The sequence below is a fragment of the Myotis davidii genome, unplaced genomic scaffold, assembly GCF_000327345.1.
Source record: "Myotis davidii unplaced genomic scaffold, ASM32734v1 scaffold159, whole genome shotgun sequence".
Classification (NCBI taxonomy): Eukaryota; Metazoa; Chordata; class Mammalia; order Chiroptera; family Vespertilionidae; genus Myotis; species Myotis davidii.
In genome coordinates, this window is record NW_006291231.1 from 3,016,920 (window position 1) to 3,029,168 (window position 12,249).

A 12,249-nucleotide genomic window follows, 5' to 3' on the forward strand; every position below is an offset into this window, starting at 1 on the left:
TGGTTGCTAGTGTGGGCCACTCAGATGAGACCTTTCAGGATGTCAGGAAAGAACCTCGGTGACGCACATTAACACACACACACACACACTCCTTGATGTCACTTCCAATTTATTTTATCTTAAATTGTCAGCAAGAGGAAATCACGCCCATATTAATAACTAGATGTTGCATTTATGCCAAGAAAAATAAACCCTGCTGATAGCTCTGCAGACAGCTGGTTAGCTCTAAGTAGAGCCAAGAGGGAAAAAAAAGGCATGGCTTTTTTGTATTTGTGGAAATTTTATAATATTTAGGGAAGGGAACTGGTGGATGAATGGTTTCAATGTCTTTGTTTAAAAAAGGCATTTAAAAAAATAATCAAGATTGTCATTAAACATGATTTTTACTGTAAACAGCAGAAAAATGGAAATACTATTAAGATAAAGTTATGATAAGTTTCAACCATCTGGGAATCTAATTATGTTAAAAAAAAGGAACTAAGACATTCTTTTTACTTTTCTAAAGACACATGAAGAAGTTAAGATGCTGCTTCTATGAGTCTAATTCTGATCAAAAAGCAAGAAATGAATTGTTCATGATGAGACGTGGTTATGGGGAAATGAATGCTGGCCATAACCAGACATGAGACTTAAACATTTGAAAGTAGATTTCAAAATTACTTATAGGAAAAAAGTGGGTTTGGCTTTTATATGAGCCTTAAGATAAATGTTGCTCAAGGGGTGTGGTAGGAAAATGAACTTCAGTTTATACAATCTCGGTTCAAATGGGGAAGAAAATATTTGTAAGGGAGATGATTTAGCTGCACAAGAAGCTTTCTGGAGACTGGAAATATAAAGGAACATGTGGAAGAGGTGGGAGAAGGGGCGCATAGCAAGGGATGGAAACAAAAGGGCTGCCCAGACTTGGAAGAGCAGTGTCAGAAGGGTTAGAGGCCAGAGTTACGGAGGCTTGAGGATCTGCTAAAGACAAGAAAAAGCTTTGCAAGCTAAGTTCAGAGACAGACTGTGAACAAAGACAGGATAGGGTCACTGTTGGGGGGGAAACCGTGCACTGTTAACAGAGGGCTGGAATGTTTACCAGATTATCGATCTATTAAGCTTTATAAGCCCTCGGCCAAGCACAGTGCCTGTCAACCATCCAGTTTATCACACATGTTGAAGGAATAGATGGATAAGCAGTTCAGATTGTGCGAGCGATTTTGGAAATAGAAAAGTGGTAGAATAAATATGGTTTTTATAAGAGAAATTTCAACACTAAGATGAAACATTCAATTAATAAAAGGAATTGGTTATTTTCAAGTTACATATCTCTGCCCACTAAGAAGAATGACACCCCAAGATGACTAAGCTGACATTAGAACTGTCATTAAATATATTCAGAATCAACGTGTAGATATTTCAAAGATACACTCAGAGCACTAATCCGAAATTTATAAAGGGAAAAAGAGATGGATTTTGGATATTACAGAACAGAAATGTGTCTTTTTCTGCCATCATTCTATAATGTCTTATAAGGCAGGGAAATTGGAGTGATTTAGATTTAAAATTATTGTTAGAATTTACTAAAAAGAAAAGTGTAATTAAAAACTAGTAGGATTTATTTTTTATAGGATTAACTAAAGTCTATAAAGGAAATGCAACTGTCATTGTGATTCCAATAAGACACCCTTTTGTACTTAAAAAAAAATGGTGAAGTTTTAATTTGGTGAGGGAACAAATAAATGGATTTATAAATTTCAAGCATTCTCCAATAGGACCAACATGGAATGAGATATTTCCAAGCTGTGCTGTGTGACTCTGTGTTTGGCCTTGTTTTGTTCAATGTTTTGATCAATGGTTTGAATTTTAAAAACCAACAAACAGAAAAGGTACTTGTAAAATTGGAGTATGACACAAAGCTGGAGACAAAAATAGTATTATACTGCCAGTCCCAGCAAGATGGCATATACTCATTGTCTTAGTTTGGGCTGCTCTAACAAAGCAACATACTGGGTGGTTTATAAACAACAGAAATGTATTCCCCACAGTTCTGGAGGCTGGAAGCCTGAGAGCTGGTGCCACCCTAGTTAGTTCTGATGAGGACCCTCTTTCAGGTTCCCCGCTGCCTTCTCCTCGCTGTGTCCTCACCTGGTGAAGTGGGTGAGAGAGATCTCTGGGGTATCTTTCATAATCCCATTCATGAAGACAGAGCATTCATAACCTAATCACCTCCTAATGTCCCCCACCTATTAATAGCATCACATGGGAGGTTAGGATTTCAACACTCAAATTCGGGAGGACACAAACGCTTAGTCCGTAACACTCATATCTTTGTTCACTAAGTACAACTACATACTCTAGAAACAACTCCAGCGACAACCAGAGGAGAACTCCAAAAGGAACACTCAAATTCGGGAGGACACAAACGCTTACTCCGTAACACTCATATCTTTGTTCACTACTCTAGAAACAACTCCAGCGACAACCAGAGGAGAACTCCAAAAGGTGGTGTGGTCACCCAAACCAAAGGTCTCCACATCCTAAAACCCAGAATGGGTGAGTATGTTACCTTACATGGCAAAGGGACTTTGCAGATGTGATTAAATTAAGGAGCTGGAGATGAAGAGAATATCCTGGATTATCTAGGAGGGAGCCTGTAATCGCTAGGACCCTTATAAGAGTGAAGCAGGAAGATCAGCATTAGAAAAGGAAGACTGTGCCATGATGGAAGCAGAGGGAGTTTGAAGAGGACATGCAGCTGGCCTTGAATATGGAGCAAGGGGCCACAAGCCAAGGAATGCAGCCAACCACTAGGCACTGGAAGAGGCAGGAAACAGGATCTCCCCTAGAGCTTCTAGACACCTGGATTTTAGCCAAATGAAACACAATTTTGACCTGACCTCCAGAACTATAGGAGAATAAATTTGTGTTGTTTAAAGCCACTAAATTTGTAGTAGTTTGTGATAACATCAAAACGAAACTAAAGTAGATAGTAAGAGGAAGGAGAACTAAGTAGCTCTTCGAGAACTGCGGGGGGCAGTGGGGGAATGTCAGGATGCCTCATGTCACCTCCTCTCACCACCCAACAGAACATAATTCCTATATATTCCAACCCTTAACCTAGTAGCTACCTGCCCATTTAAGCCCATCCCTCCCCTTGATTAGACAGGAAAATGCCTAAAAGAAAATAAAATGGCAATACTAAATGTTGTTGAAATATGGAAAAACTGGGTCAGTCATACAGTATTGGTGGGAATATAAAATGGTGGTCCATTCTGAAAAAAAGAAAGTTTCCTATAATACTTTACATGCGACTCTCATAGGATCCAGTACTTCTCACAGAGAAGGGAAATCTATGCTCAAACAAAAACTTGTATGAAAATATTTGTAGCAGCTTTATTCAAAATAGCCCCAACCGAAAACTGTCCAGGTGTCTTTCAGTAGGTGACTGGTTAAATTAACCATGATACATCTCTAGCCGGGAATATTACCCAGTAATAAAAGAGTATGAACTACTAATACATGAAACAACTTGGATGACTTTTGTCAAGGGCTGGGGATGGTGGGAGGAGGTGGGTATGGCGATAAAATGGAATTAATAAGCAAGCATTTTGCAAATGGAACTGTTTTTTATGTTGATTATATCAATGTCTTTCTCTTGCTTGTAGTATAAGTTTTCAAGATGTTACCGGTAGGGGAAATTTGCTAAGGGTACATAAAATCTCTGCATTTTTTAAAAAAATATATTTTATTGAATTTTTACAGAGAGGAAGGGAGAGAGATAGAGAGCTAGAAACATCGGTGAGAGAGAAACATCGATCAGCTGCCTCCTGCACATCTCCTACTGGGGATGTGCCCGCAACCCAGGTACATGCCCTTGACCAGAATCGAACCTGGGACCCCTCAGTCCGCAGGCCAACGCGCTATCCACTGAGCCAAACCGGTTTCGGCAAAATCTCTGCATTTTTTCTTACAACTACGTGTGAGTATATTTCAAAATTAAGTGTTTAATATTAAAAAAGGCCTTGTGAAAACTAAAACCAAAAGTATGTTTATAGGTGACAGAATGTTCAGTTGTGCTCCTGATAATGAATTCTCTCAGTTTTTATTTGTCATAAAAAGTTGTTTATCCTTTGTTTTTTCAGAGATATTTTCACTGGGAGTAGCATGCTGGGATGATCTTTGTGGTTTTCTTCCTACCTTGAAGATGTCACTCTATCATCTCCTGGCTTGTACAGTTTCTGATGAAAAATGTTCTTTTCTATGTAAAGTTTCTTTTTTCTCTCCGAGTTCCTTTACAACTTTCTCTTTGATTCTTAGCTTCTTTAATATGATGCTTCAAGATGTGAAGCTTTTGTTGTTTTGTTCTGCTTGGGGTTCTCTATACCATTTTAGCATCTGGAAACCTGAGCTAAAATCAGCCTGGGGGTACCTTGCCTTAGCTATAAAAGGGGAAGCAGTGACAGATTAAGAACCTCTGAAAATCCTTTCCTTCATCGCCACAAATAGTGCGAACTGGTCAAAATCAACATTCTTTAAACTTCAAATTAACAAAATGTTTCAACAATCAAGGAGCATTTATTCAAGAAAAAAGGCTGAATCTTGGTATGAACAGCAAGGAAATAGTGTATGAGTTTGCCTTATTCCCATTCCCTTCTCATCTTGATGGAAACCTTGAAAATTATGAGCCTCACAACCATGATCACTGTGAAACCCAGAGTGTAGCAGGACAAAATTGGTTTGGAGCTGCCCTAAAATCCATATCACTAAAGGATTGTTACTTTTGACTTGTATGACAGCTCTCTGTAAAAGCTCATTTTAAAGTATTTGTCTTTATTAGACCTGACTCAGAACTCACTCAGTGGGAAAGACCTTATCCATAGCGTTTGTTGAAAATATAAAAAGTTTAGGAAGTGTAAAGAAGAAGAAGAGCGAGAAGAAGGAGAAAGATCATCTTTGCTGTAATGAGAACAGAATTTACAAGTATGGAGTAGAAAGAATAAAGATATTTCAAATCATAAGAAGACTGACAATAGATCATTATATTTCAGAATGTGGATATTATCTTGTATCTTGAAAGCAGTTTCAATGAAGTGGGGAGTGAAGATAAGAAAGAACAGGAAAGCAATTGAAAATAGGTACAATCTAAGAATCATAATATTTCTGGTCTCCCAATCCCTTAAATAACTACTTCATTGTGTAGGTGTGGAATGGAAACCCCAAGAAATTGATGAACAAAGAGATAGCTGATCACTGGCACTCACATTTTTTCATTCTCATTTTATTTTATTTATTTTAAATATATTTTACTGATTTTTCACAGAGAGGAAGGGAGAGGGATAGAGAGTCAGAAGCATCGATGAGAGAGAAACATTGACCATTTTTTTATATATATATATTTTATTGATTTTTTACAGAGAGGAAGGGAGAGAGATAGCGAGTCAGAAACATCCATGAAAGAGATACATCGCTCAGCCGCCTCCTGCACATCTCCTACTGGGGATGTGCCCGCAACCCAGGTACATGCCCTCAACCGGAATCGAACCTGGGATCTTTCAGTCCACAGGCCGACACTCTATCCACTGAGCCAAACCGGTTTCGGCTTTTCATTCTCATTTTAAATATGTCAGTCACACAAAATTGCTTGCTTCTAAACAAAAAATGGTAGATGATTCCTATTGATTATTAGCTAAAAACATATTCTAGACTTTAGAAATAAAATATTTTTCCTTTGTATAAAAAGAAGCTGGCCATTATTTTGGTTGTGCCATTATAAGAAAGACAAAAATTCAGAAATTATTTTCCAATTCCTTTTTTCATGCTGCTATCTATTTCAGAGAGTGTTATTGCCCCTCAGTTACCATTATAAAGACACCATAGTCAGTGATTCATTGAACTAGGAATGTTAACAGCAAAAGGATAACTGTATTTTTTATTTGGTCACTTTTTTCATGGACTTAACCCACAAAGTAATATTATCTCTGGTTCTTAAATCTTTTTCTCAGAGTGAGTTGTATTTTGTTTTGGAATAATAAGAATTGAATTTCTCTTTTTTACTCAAAATCAAAGTCTTCCAAAGGCCTCTCTGTACCACCCTTCCCCCTCTTACCTATTTTGATGCTCTCCAGAGAGTATTAGATGGGTGAATAATATCAAGCTTTTATCTAAATATCACCCAGCTCAGCATGACCTCATAGAAGAAAATGGAAAGAATAATCACAGTGGTCAAGGAGCTATAAACTAAACTTGATCCATAATTAAACAATGCATTCACATGGCTAAGCAAAGCGCTTGCAGCTATTACTAATTTCTGATGTTCTTTAATAAGACATTATCTCCACTTGAAAGCTTTCTTTTAAGACTCTTCTTTGACAAGTAGTCTAAATTATTTGCCACTTCCAATATTAATTTTTGTTATATATTTCTAATGTATTTCCTACAATGGTATAGAAACATTTTATGCAGATTTTTAATTAAGATTAGTCAGAGCTACCATGCTAATAATAATAACAAATAGACACATCCCAGACATATACACTGTGTAGTTCTGGCTCATTAGATAGAATACGTAGAAAATAGTAATCAAAGAATCATTTCTTTGAACATTTACTTTAATTATGGTACTATGTACTACATATAATATTTATTCTAGGGGTGTGTAAAGGATTTTAAGATGAAAAGTATAATTATGGTAATTATGATTTGAGGACTTTTTTTTTTCTTGAATGTTTTTAGGAGGTATGTGTGCCATAAAAAATATTAAGTAAACAAAAAGACTTTGGGCATGAACAAACACTTAGTTTTTTAATAATTCTCATCATAGTCAATACTGTTGCCATATTAGCATATTATCATTTGGCCTTTTTTCTTTTTCATAAAAACCTTCTTGCTTAATTGTGTAGAGTGTAATGTCTCAGGTTTTTCTTGGGTATGGAGCACTTAGGATTGCATATTACTATGGAAGATAAGCTTCTGTAGATATGTTTTACTTTTTGGATCTGAAAAGAAAATAAATGCATGTGTTTTTTTCTCTTATTTCTGGTTTCTTTGTGAAGAGAAAAGCTTTGACACAGTAAAACAATGGATGTAAAATTTCTCTTATTTTCTTTCTGAAATGCCATATATCATATAAAATACATATGCATAATAAAGAATAGAAAAAATAGTGAAATAGTGGACTAGCTTACAGTGATCCTTAAACAACATCACACAAACACATACTTATACACACACAAATCTATACTCACATAATATGAATTGCCTATACAAGGAAAATATTTCTTTCTTAAATGTAAAATAAATATTTTGAATAAAACTTTATTTATACCAATTTTTAGTATACTCATATATTTAAAACAAAAAAAGTGAAGCAAAATGAAAAGTTCCAGAACAGAAAAAATTTACTACAAATCTCATCACTCATCACTCAACATTAGTTTTGATGATTGCCAACCTAGTCTCCATTCCCACAAAGCAGCCTAAAAGATAGAAATAGTTTAGACAATGAAACAGTATTATGCATTGTATTTTAAACTTAAAATCACACTTAATTTTGATTCCAAGAGTGGCTTTCTGAGCTAGCAGTGTGGTCTTTGTTAGCTTCCACCATGGCATTCCATGGCCAGGGCCAAAATGATCAGAAGGTGATGGTGCAACCATCAACCTCATCTTCAGATACTTGCAAAATAGATTCATGTGTGGTTTTATGAGTAAGTGAATATGCGGAGAGAGGGCTGTATCATTGTAGATTTTTTTTGCATTGTTTTGTTTTTTAATTTATCTTTATTATTGAAGGTATTACAGATGTCCCCTATTTTCCTCCATTGACCCTCTCCACCCTTCTCCACTCCCCCATCCAACACCTTCGCCACACTATTGTCTGTGTCCATGGGTTATGCATACTTGCCTATAAATTCTTCGCTTAATCTCTTCCTGCCCCCCCATCCCCCTTTAAGTATATAAACCTCACAATAGATGATGCGGAAGAGATTCATTGTAAAACAAAGCCAGGAAAACAACTGGGTTGGATCATGCTAAAAGGAGATAATATTACTTGGCTCCAAAGTATCTCCAACTAGAAATGACCAATGACGTGAGAAATTATTGAGAAGCAATATAGTTTGTGGATTTTAGGTGTCCTTCATTGGTAGTATAGTTCTTAAACATTTCCATATTGCTTTCATTACTTTTATGTTATTACCAGATGCAATCAAGGATGTTTAATTGTTGTTGTTGAAAAATTGTACTTAATTTTATTTGACTTTAACTGAAGGAAAGGAAACTAAGGCGAAACAAAGAATTACTGAAGCTTGTGTGTGTATGTGTGTGTGCACACATGTATATAAGACATATCTCTTAATGATAGCTTTAAATTGAGAATAAAAAATTAGTGTCTTTTATTTATAGCAAAAAATAACGAGTTTAATAAAATATAATATTTAGTTTACAGATTTGCTGAGAGAGTTAGAGAACCAAGTCCATGAACTACGATTCAATGAGTACTATATGGAAGCAGAGCAAAGATCTAAAGTGATTAAGAAGTCACTACCACCACTTCTACAGTTCATATCTGAAATGCTAGAAAGATTATATGACAAGTATTACTAAAATCTAAACTTATCTGGCTATCCATTCCAGATAAAGAAAACCAACCAAATAGCAATGACAAACTAAATACAACCAGGTTTGTTACATTTCTTGCTTTGGAACTGAAGATTTGTGAAAGCTTTTGTCTAGTAGATCTGGGTCCATGTGCCCGCCAGCTGGCTGCCAGATGGTTAGAGAAGCAAGTGTTCTGGATTGCACCTCTACGATGATGGGATGCATAATATGGGGACATATGTTGTTGTAGTTTTGAAGAGTTGGATGGTCACAAATAACAGTTATCTATTATATATCTCCTGTTTATTGATCTCATAATTTTCTTTTTTCATTATATACTTCTCCTTCAATGGAACACATTCAATACTACTGAGAAATTGTACATGGGAGACAAAATTTTGAGCACTTGCATAGCTAAAAAGAGTTACTTTTAACTAATACTTCAAGTTTGAAATATATCTGACTCCCTGCTAGGAAGTATGGGGAAAATATCACTCAGATTTCCTCCCACATTTGATCTCTTAGCTTTCATTTTTAATTATATTATTATTTCCAAGAAGTATGATATTCACAGTGGATTATGTAACTATAATTCAGTTCTTTAATCTTCAGTGTTGGCATAAATGGACCCAAATCTCACTAACCATGCTTTGCTACAGTTTTCATTTTTTAAAGCTCTTTATATTGTATTGTTTCCTCTTCGGCTACATTTCACTAGGCAAGAGTGGCAAGTTCTGCCTTTTACATGAAATATAAAGGACAATTATACTGAATATAAATTTGGTGTAGCACTTTTTCTAAGAAGTTTAGAGATATTTCTTCCGTTTCTCTGGAACTGCAGATTTTTTTTTTTTTTTGGAGACCTCTGAAGACTGACTTACATTCTCCTTTGAATGTTACTTAGTTTTTCATTCATTCATAAATGTTTATATGATTCTTCCTTTATTCCTAAAGCCGGAGGAATTGCCAGAAAGCATGTTTTTATAGCAAACTCTCTCTATCCATTTTTTCCTGGAATACCATGAGACTTGATCTGTAGATTCAAGCCTGCTATGTTTCAAAACAATTTACTTTAGTGGCATACTTGAATTTTGTAGTACTTTGGAATCCAAATTATATATAAGACAATGTCCTTTGCTGAACCCATAGCTTTATCTGCAGTCATGTTCATGTTTCATTATTTTTTCTACTATCATGTTAGCCCATCCAGTATGTTTTGACTTTGTTTTCAGTGGCATTTTTAATGTGACTTTTGGAACCATTTATTTTTGTCGTTCACTTGCATTTCTTTCCTGAGATCAATAAGACCACTTTTCAACACGTTCTTTTATATTTCTTTATTTGAACACTTGTACCTGTAACTCTTTTTCCGTTTGCAAAATTTAAAACAGTTCTATCACCTGTAATTTCTGTTTCTATGACATTACCTGCATTCCTTTGAATAATTCTTCTTATATCTCTTCTACACTAGCCTTTTTAATACGTTTCATTTTCTATAAGAAGCATGGTCGCATGTGTAGTTTTTGTGTTAGAGTTTCGGTGGCTACTTGATAAGAGACACATCTTGATGACCCTGTAGGCCTTCGTCCTTTTGATAGCTTAGCTGAGAGCTGGGCCAGGGGACTGAACTCCTGGTCTGCTCAGCGCCAAGGGATGGGCTCATGGAAGCAGCCCTGGCATGGAAGGCGGCTTCCAGGGCTCTTGGTCTGTGCAGCTTGAACTTTGGTTTACATAATCCTTAGTGTTGTTCCAGAGCCTAGAGATAACTCGTATATTTCTTGTTGCTTAGTGTAGGGATCAGAAATACTACAACCCGAGGGCCAGATCCAGCCCACTGCCTGGTTTTAAATGGCATCTTAGCTAAGAATTGTTTTTACATTTTTATGTAGTTAAAAAATCCAAAGAAAATGAATAATTCCTGAAACATGAAAGTTATATGAAATTCAAATTTTAGTGTCCACAAATAAAGTTCCGTTGGAACACAGCCCTGCTCATTTGTTTATGTACTCCTGTCTGTGGCTGCTTTCACACGGCCATAGCAGAGTCCAGTAGTTGCAACAGAGTATATGGCCCACAGAGGCTAACGTTATAAAATACATGCTATCTGGTCCTTTGCAGAAACCATTTGCCTACCTGTGACTTAGAGAAACTGGGGGTTTCCCAGTCCCCATATGAGGCTTTCCCATAAATATGCAGCATGCTGTTGGGCACATGCTTACTCCTGCAGTACTCAGTTGCATATCCAGCACCCTGACCAAGTCAGACCCTTTCTCCTAGAAATCTGGCTCTGATTCATACAGAGCATCTGTGTCTAAACCATGTTAGAGAAAAATGAGAGTGTGGGGATCTACTAGTATACTTAGCCTGCTATTTCTCTGCTTACAAATGTCCCTCTAATAAATTCTCTGTTATAGTGGGACCTTGTGATACTAGTGGCATATGCCTATGACATTCTTATATGACATTATTCATCTTTGAATGTTAACAGCTGCTAATGGAAAGGCATGTGGAGGTCTAAGAGGACAAGCAGTGACTGGAAGACAAAAAACATCTAAAGCAATACACAGCTTCTATTTTGTTCTTTCCCACCATTTTGAGCTCTCCAACTGGATCTGGATGGGGACATTTAAAAAAAAAATCTTTCTAGACAAACTCTAGAACTCTTATAATTAATCATAACTGTATATCATCTTAAATACTAGGAAATATATACATTGTTGTTGATCCCTCATTTTGGTGATCATTTACAGTATTCAGCAAGTGATCTTAAAAAGTTGTTCTGTTAGCCATGATAATTTTCTTGCTACCTTGATGAGGGATTCCCCCTGCCCCCATCATTAGTTATTTTTTGTTGGTGGTGAGATTTGAAGAAGCTGAGGAAAGAAAAATTTTCTTCTGCCATTTTAGAGTAGAAACTCCAGGCTGTTTTTATACCCTTATAAGTTTTTTAGAATAATGTATAATTGATTTTGTTCCATGCTCCTGAATTTATTTCTGTCCTGACATTAGACTACTAAGATTTTCAGCTATATCTGCAAGAAGAATCACTAAGATTTATTTAAACTTTCAATTTGACATTCTTAAGACTCTCCTTTCAATTGGATATACTAGGCTTATGCTAGTAAGAGTGATTAGTTAAGTCCTTTATAAACATAACATCCATTATTTCTTCTGGTAGAAAGAAAATAATGTTGACTTCCAAAAAAAACCATGAGTCATAATTACAAAACACTTCCCTCAATTCCTCCATATCAGCTACCAAGCATTTTCTTTCACTTATTCTTTAAAACCAAGTTAACTTATTTTGCAGGTTGTCATAATTTCAGGATATATTGTATATAACTCTTAAAATAATTCTTAGAAATTGCACGTGTGAAATTTTCATGTGAAAAATTTCTGAATGAAGTTTATTGTGAATTTCCAATTAGACAAGGATTACAGGATTTTCTTTTTCTTCTTCTTATTTTTAAAACTAAGATTCTTTTGGCAAAATGTTTTAGGAGTAGTAAGCTAAGACTGAAAGAATAAAAGTAATAAGAATGTCAATTGTATATCTACACTAATAAAAGACAAAGATATTAATTGACCGTACCTTCCCTATGCCACAAGCCACGCCCACCAGCCAATCAGAGTGACTATATGCAAATTAACCCAACCAAGATGGCGGCT

The 12,249-nt window shown here is 35.8% G+C and overlaps 1 pseudogene; it reads left to right on the forward strand.

Moving 5' to 3' along the window:
• The first annotated feature begins 7,586 nt into the window (after positions 1-7,586).
• On the forward strand, positions 7,587-8,057 carry LOC107183194 (annotated as a pseudogene).
• Positions 8,058-12,249: the final 4,192 nt, after the last annotated feature.